Below are 9,119 nucleotides of genomic sequence, written 5' to 3'. Positions count from 1 at the left end.
CAGGCATCTGAAAAATGGGAGTTGCAAATTCAAGTGGTTGTGAGTTACTTGCTAGCCCCCACCTCCATTATATTGCACATATATGCTCATTTCCATCCTCTGTTCAGATGACAGGGCTTATGCGTAGTATGGCCACACGCCATGCCTCCCCTCAACCTCCATTCTTTCCTCTATGCATCAGGGGCAGTTTATGAGCCTGACCTCGGGTGGGGTACTCACTCCAACAGATACAAACATACATTTAGACATTCACACGGACCTAGCCACTGAACACTAATACACATGAAAGCACACTAATACACACACAATAACATACTCAGACACTCACATTAACTCAACTTAACAGTCAACACTAACACACGCGCAGCCAGTCACTCACACTAACACACACACCCAGACACTAACAGAACAAGGCACAAAAATACACACAGACATTTAAACTAACACACACAACCTAACATACACAACCACTTTATGATACACCGAAAGAACAAAAGAGATTATTTGCACTTAAAATATACAATTATGTGTTTTGCCTTCTGTGTCTTTTAAACGTCAGCTTTTACACTAAGTTTGATTCCAATTGTCGACATTTTTTTATGTGAATTGCAACCGTAGAAAGCCATAATAGCTAGCAGGGCTAGCAGGGCCATAAAGCAGCCCTGGTACTTTAAGACCTGAGGCCACCAAAAGACATACATGTGGTCACATGTTACATTTTTATGATCTTATTGCATGTGTCTGCACAAATCCAGCCTGCAGCTGTAAACTACATGACACAATCTGCTGATGGAGGGGCAGTATTTGTAAGTATGGAACCCTATGGCCACTGGCCCACTGGGCATTCACCAGGTGTGCTGGGTGGCCATTCCAAGACTAATTTCTAGAGTTTGTATATTACCACACACCAGGCATTTGTGACAGTGATACAGTAAGGGGAAGGGCAATGGGGGGGAGGGCCTTACCAGCAGAATCTTAAGGTGGGCCAGGGCCACATATAGATCCAATTGAGGAACCAGGCAGAGCAGAAAAATAGAGTGCATGCAATGTGAAAAGCCACGGGTGAGCGCACAATTGCTTCACACCAACCATTATTGCTTATATAAATATATGAACTAATGTGCTATGGTATGCAAAACATTTCACTTGTCCCTACAATCCTCAAGAACGTTAGCTTGTATGGTCAACAATATCTCCCCTTTAATAGTAATTGTCCTTGATCTTTAACAAATAATAATAATAATAATAATACAGCAAGGGAAAAACAGAGTGGTTTCTAGAAATAGACCAATTAATTGAATAGCAATCATGTCATAGGTGGTGATTGAAAAAATTAAACATTGATACCAGGCCCGGACTGGCCATTGGGCACACCGGGCATTTGCCCGGTGGGCCGGGCCACGGCAGGGCCGCATTGACTTAAGGGCTGATGGAGCTGCAGCTCCAGGCCCCTACCCTACCTACGGCCGCATTAACGCAGGGCATGAGGGGCACCTGCCCCTTAAGGCCGCCGCAACTGCGACCGGGTCCGCCACTCTAAGGGGCCGGGAAGTCCCCACCAAGGCCGGCCTTACGGGTCTGCGGCCGCACAGGGTTTAAATTAAAACATCGGGGTTTTTTTTTAACTTTATTTAACATCCTCCATGTTAAATAAAGTTTTTTTTAACTTTATTTAACATGGAGGATGTTAAATAAAGTTAAAACCCCCCCCCCGATGTTTTAATTTAAACCCTGTGCGGCCGCAGACCCCTAAGGCCGGCCCTGGTGGGGACTTCCCGGCCCTTTAGAGCAGGGCCGGCCTTTGGGGTCTGCACAGGGCGCCACACTGCAGGAGGCGGTCCGCACCGGGTGCCGCTCATCAGGGGGTGCCAACTTGCGGCACCCGGCACCCCTCCAGAGACGGACAGTAATGTCCGCTGCTGGAGGAGCAGGCTCGCAAGGGAGCGGTATCGGAGGTCTTTAACAGACCTCCGTTTCCCTTGAGTGATTTTAAGCCGGGTTCAACCCGGCTTAAAATCACTCAAGGGAGCCGGAGGTCTGTTAAAGACCTCCGATACCGCTCCCTTGTGATCTGCGCGGCAACAGCTGCTGTGCGGCGGGGTTTGTTGTCAGATCCCGGCGCACAACACTGAAGCCGCGCCCACCGCTGTCCGTGCCCTCTGAACCGGAAGAAGACAGAGAAGACAGAAGAACTGAAGAAGAGGAGGAAAAGGAGCTGTAAAGAGAAAAGAGGAAAGGTAGGAAAACATTCAGTGAGAGTGGATTAGTATATATGTGTGGATTGGTATATGTGTGTGGATTGGTATATGTGTGTGGATTGGTGTGTATATATGTGTGGATTGGTGTGTATATATGTGTGGATTGGTGTGTATATATGTGTGGATTGGTGTATATATGTGTGGATTGGAATATATATATGTGTGTGGATTGGTATATATGTGTGGATTAGTATATATGTGTGGATTGGTATATATACGTGTGGATTGGTATATATGTGTGGATTGGTATATGTGTGTGGATTGGTATATGTGTGTGGATTGGTATACGTGTGGATTGGTATATATGTGTGGATTGGTAAGTGTGTGAGAGTGATGGGTGTTATGCTGTACCATTTCCAATGTCTTTTTCATGATCTAATTATGCTCTAAAAGTACATCATAACTCCCATCACTCTATACTGTTCCATACAGTGGCAGAGCTGGGAGGCAGAGGCCTTGCACCCCCACCGCAGGACTCCTGAAAGGTAAGTGAACTTCAAAGAGGGAGAGGGTAGATAGTAAGAAGGGGGTAGATAGGGAGAAGGGAGTGAGACAGGGGAAAGGGGGTAGATAGGGAGAAGGGAGTGAGAAGGGGTAGATAGGGGAGAAGGGAGTGAGAAAGGGTAGATGGGGCCGAAGGGAGCGAGAAGGGGTAGATAGGGCAATCATACTCCTATCATGCCAAGTCTGCGAGTACATCCTGGAATCTGGGTATGTCTGGGCATGATAAGAATGTGATTGCTGTTAACAATCATATATATATATATATATATATATATATATATATATACATATAATATTGTTTTTTAATTGTTTTGTCCTATTTTGGTGTGTTACTTTAAATAAAAGTGTTAGATTTTTTTATGGTGTGGGGAGGTCATATTCGGTTTCGGACAGGTAAATGCAGCATTTTCGGTTTAAGTCCAGAATTCATTTCGGTGCATCCCTAGTACTAAGCCAGACAATGAAGTGGTAGGCCTACACCACATCAATGTTTGGCGTAGTATATAGTGATTGGGGTTATGCTGCACTATTGTCAATGTCTGGCTCAATGTATAGTGATAGGGATTACGCTGTACCACTGTCAATGTTTGCCTCAGTATATAGTGATAGCAGTTATGCTGTACCACTGTCAATGTGTGCCTCAGTATATAGTGATAGGTGTTATGCTGTACCACCGTCATTGTCTGCCTCAGTATATAGTGATAAGGGGAAGGGGGTTACATAGTGAAAAGGGGGAACATAGTGAGAAGGGGCAGATAAGATGAAGAGAGGGGGTAGTGTGAATGTGTATGAGAATGAATGAATAAATGTGTGGATGAATTGTGTGAATGCGTATGACAATTAATGAATTCATGTGAGGATGAATTGCTTGAATGATTTGTGAGACTGCATTAATGAATGTGTTAATGATTTGTGTGAATGATTAAATGCAAAGATGGTACATGAAGGGTGGGCTTTAACAATAAATAAATAAGGGCTGCTCAGGCTTAAATGCCCGGGCCTATTTTTTGTCCCAGTCCGGGCCTGATTGATACATTTTACACGTCAGTTAATGAATATCGGACAGTGAATCTTTTTTGTTTTCATTGCAATGTATGAAAGTATTACTATTCAATAGTATAGAATAGTAAAGATAGATTCATCTCAGCCATTGAATACAGACCAAGGAGTTTTATATGCTCAACTATCCAATTTTTAAATAGACAACAATTCTTAAAGACTTTTTAGTGTTGGAGGGATACACTGGCTTACAATTCATCCTAGCTATTTTTATTGGTGTACTAGTAAAGTATCACATTCTATCCCAATGTTCCCTGGCATCTTTTTCCCTTATGTACCAATGGTCACAGTCCATTTGAAAAGCCCCAAAAATCTGACTGATAAAACACAGATTTAATGGCACTTCTGTCAATAAATATTATAAATATTTAGGTACTGTTTAATGGCTTTTACATACTATATATGTTACATACACAGAACCCCCTTGAGCTTAATGTTTTATTTAGGTTTTTTCAACCAACAAGTCTATGATTAATAACTTTTTATATATATTATTAACAATAAGCAGGCAGATTTATTTTATGTTTTTTAATGAGGCAATTAAAAGTTTATAGTCGAATCAATTGATGAATTTTGTATTTAATATCTGATAATTATAAATAACAAATCTTACATGCATGTTCTATAAATTGTATACTGTAGTTTATTATTAATTATTCCTCTGCAAAACAATTTCTTAAACATTTCCAATATTTCCAAATCATAAAATACAATCAAAATATTCTTTGTTTTAGAATTGTGCACAAAAATAAACATGACTCTCATCACGTCAATTTATTTAGTGTGACCTACATTTTTTTATATAAAAAGAAAAATTTCCTTTACCGTATATTAAAGGTCATTTATTTATTTAAATAACTGCAGTGGGCCTTTACCTTTACGTAAAAATATGTACTAATCATTCATCTAAACGTGTGAACATATGTTTCAAAGAGGATTATTGAGGAACCCTAGCATCAGCTGAAACTCATTTTATTAGTGTCATTTTAACATCTTCTCAGCCTTTAGAATTAAAGCCAGCTGGCAACAGAAGATGGAAGTGTTCTAATGGAAATACTGTAAAATATCCCTTTTTTGGCTTACCTGATTGTTCAAATGAAAATTTGCATGCAATGAACCAGTTATAAAATGAACGTGAATATTATGAGAATACTCCCTTGACAACCTGTTCATTTCTCTAAAAAGGCACACAAAACTATCTCTGCATTTTTGTATCTATGAATACTCCAACACCTTGTTACTTTTAAAACAAATAACATTTATTTAAATTGCTTACAACAGAGACATTTAGTATTATTGAACTTATACCCTTAAATCCATAGATGAAACTTGCATAAAATCTTGTAAAAGGTAATATGGCTTGAAAACCGTTTACAATTCTAACATAATTCAACAATGCCAAATTACAAGAGACATTTTCACTTTTTTTCCCCAGTGAAATCCTCATTCATATACAAGCCAAAATTGTAAGATCTGCCAAAAAAGGTTGAACAATCAGAGGACGGCTTGTAAGGAGAGCACGGCAGTTACCCCAAGTGCTGCTCTCATTATGAGCCACTGTCTGAAATGTTTTAGTATATTTTCCTTGCAATTCCACATATAGTAACCAAGTGCCTAGAGTAGCCACTAGTCAGGTATTTACGCAGCATTTACACAATGACTAGATCCTTTCTGTGATTATTAGTGAAGTTTCTGTGCATTCCATTTCCATAACTGTGTTTGTAGCACGTATTGAATGTGTTGTCTGCTTTATGTGTTTGGGCTTCTTTATTACTGGGCCGCTTACCTGAAATTGCTAACTGGAATGAATGTTGCCAACCTTCCCCAACATAACAGCTTTTTGAGGAAAGTTTTATAAACTCCCCCATATTATCTATGCATGTAGGAGCAATTCCTTGCAGGCGAAGCTTACTGAGGTTGGCCGTTAATAACACATAGAAATATCAGAATTAAAATGTTTAAGTCGCCTGCAAACGCCCTCTTTACTGAATAGGCCCTAAAGAAGAGACACCTATATAAATGTGACATGGATTCCTAATAACATTTGATGATTATAATGTATTTCTCTTTTAGTCAACATATCGCATTCCTCGGTTTATAAGTAAGCATTGTTTTTGTTGCTTGTGCTAAAAACAGAACCCTGTTAAACGTTCTCGCTATAGCCACATCTGCTTTGCAATATTCAATTGAACCAGTAAGCTCTATGCTATTTATGTAAAAGATATTTAGTACATTTTATACAAGACATGTTTTTCTTTACAGCTGTGCCCTCAGAATGCTGAATATAGTAAGCTAGATGGTGACACAAAATATCCAAAGATAGACAAATAGCTCCGATCTTAAGCGAACAAGTTTTTGAGCTCCTTGTGTGCAGCTGTTCCAGAGGTGTTTTGCCAGATGGGAAGGCCAGATTTAGAAACGCATCCCAAAGATTGTTAGTCTCAAACCAGCATAAAATACGCCACAGAAAGAAATTACAGAACGCCTTTAGGCTTGGTTTAAGCTGATCTTTTTTCTTGAACTTACCCAGGGACATATGCTGGACAGCCGAGACATTATAACATCTAATCACCACATTTGAATAAAAAAAAATAAAAAAAACCAAGCCAGAGTTTGAAATTTGCAAGAGGGAATTGAAATTGGAAATACATAATTGAGATTTCACTTTTTTTCAAAAAGTTTGCTGCCATATCATTACCGCCGCATATATTTCACATGTTATGTCCTTTACATAAAACAGCAGGAGGCCTAGAACAGAGAAATACTTGACAGTATACATTTGATGAGCAGCTATTTCAGCTTTAGGATATGAATGCAATGAGCCATTTGTATCGCTTCCAAATGCATTTTGGAACTTAAGAAGTCTTTATCACTCACTCTGCTAACGTTAATTGTAGTTGCCGGTTCTATTGTTTTTCTGAGGTTTATTGCTGTGATATGCATCTGGCGGATGTTGACATATAAGTTGTCAACCTAGATTTTATTTCTTTTTTTTAAAAAAAAAAAATGAATTCAATCTGGTTGTTTCCAACTGCCAAGAAAAGCATTGCATGTAATACCACAGTTTAAATAAAAAAGAAGGATCCTCTTGCATTAAAGGTAAAACTATTTAGTGTCTACTTAACTTGCTGTTCGTGATTTCTAGTTAACCGTTTTTTTTTTTTTACATGGTAACGTCGTAAACATATAATTGAAACACTCTGCCTTGCATTAAATTTATGTGATAAAGATCTCATGCCATTAATTTTCTATTGTACATCAGAGAGACATATTTAATTTTGATTGACCATGGATCTATTATAAGCATAATTTCTCACTGCCGCCAATTTCCTATTGGGAAAAAGAAAAGAATATGTTCTGTGCCAAAGTTTTTCAATACGCAAGTCTGCTGATTTATGAGCTGCTCATCACTGTTTCTTTTACCATCCCCATCCCCAAAATCTACGGTTTTCTACGGAAGTGATGCGGAAGTTGCACCGCACATTTAAATGGGTTGTTAAGCACTAAATCACACAGATAAAGCCAATAAATAAAACAAATTTACTTTAATTGTGTCGTATTTGCATCTATTAGCTCTTATCTCACTTGCATGAACTAGTCAAATTGAATTTTGCAAGTTAATTCAATTGAATTTGCTAACACAGCTTGTCAACCACTGTGAATTGTGCTATAGTATGAATTCTGCATATTTGCATTTAAAAAAGGCACATTGGATTGAATTTGCATTGCAGTAACCAATTTGATTTGAAACAGGACTATGTAGCAGTTTCTAAATGCAAATATACTCTGTTGACGAAAATGGCATTCAAATTTGTTCAGAATTGTCTCAATTTACATGAACATTGACTTTATAAGATTTTATTTTGCGTGAGTGGCCTATATTGGTTATTATATTATTCATAATAATGTAGTCATTAGTTTGACGAAAAGTAAAAAGAAAAAGTCTAATATAAAATCAGGTACATTATTAATAATGTGCATTACAGTAGTTTGTAATGAACAAAAGTTCAGTTGTTATATGAGCTGATATGACATGATACTGAAGGGTACAATGATACTGTAAATGTACAAAAAAAATTGGACAAGATAATGGTATTATCCTTTCCTATGTGTGCATAGGGAGAGTCTGTGAATATTCGTTCTTGGGTTAAGCGGCTGGCTAGTTTCATCGATATACAGTATAGTATGTAAATATATATACTATATGGCCAAAAGTAGGTGGACACCTGACCAATGCACCTATATGAGCTTGTTGAACATTCTATTCCAAATCCTTGGGCATTAGTATGGAGTTGCAACCACTTGCTGGGAAGGCTTTCCAGATTTTGTAGTGTGACTATTGAAATTTTTGCCCATTTAGCAAAAAGAGCATTTATGAGGTTAGGCACGGATGTTCGATGAGAAGGCCTGGCTTGCAGTTGGCATTGCAATTCATCCCAAAGGCTCTCAGTATGCTATATATGATATATACTATATATTATACCATAGTATCTGTGTTGTTATCTTAGCTATTAATTGATTTGTTGGGCATATTTTTTAAATGGACAGTTTAATGTCCCGACACCCCTACTTTAGAAAATACATATTAAAGTACTCTGTCAGTACTTTAATATGTATTCTTTCAACACTTATTTGAAACAGAAGTTATAGCCATGCTCCAAACTCTTCCTTGTTTCTCCATGATCCAAAATGTCTTGCCACTAATTGGCTGCTTAAGCTGTCAAATAGTGGAAGTAAATACTTGCAATTAAATCAATGGGAGTATGTCCTGTCACTGACTGACAGCTTAAGCAGCCAATCGGTGGTAGGAACGTGGTCCAATTAAAGTGCATATGATGGCTGGAATTTCCCTTTTAATATATAACAGCCAATTAATGCTGAGGGAAGCACCTGGTTTTATTTTTATTTTTATATGTAAAACTTCTATGAATGTTTTGTTGTCGTACTCTGTTTTTTTTCACCCAATTTGCAGCAAGGTACGTGTCATGGCTTGGTTACCTTTTCAATATTTTCTGGTCAAATAACAGTTTGTTTTTAAGGTTGTATTCAATATTCAATATGCAATGGTTTAATATTATAAAGTCAAATTATATTTACTGTATCCCTAAGCATTTTCGTTTATTTTATGATACATTTTCTGATACAACACATTTAACAATTTTTAAGCTTTGTCTCAAATACTTTTTTTGTTTGTAAATGTAAAATACTAAGTGTTTTAGTCTTGATGCATTCATCTAAATACTGCAAATTGTCAATCATGAAAAAAACACATCAACCCTATATGTATTGTTACGTTCT

Source organism: Spea bombifrons, chromosome 5 (genome assembly GCF_027358695.1).
Source record: "Spea bombifrons isolate aSpeBom1 chromosome 5, aSpeBom1.2.pri, whole genome shotgun sequence".
NCBI classification, from domain to species: Eukaryota; Metazoa; Chordata; class Amphibia; order Anura; family Pelobatidae; genus Spea; species Spea bombifrons.
The sequence above is the reverse complement of the archived record's forward strand: the minus strand, read 5'-3'. Positions refer to the sequence as shown.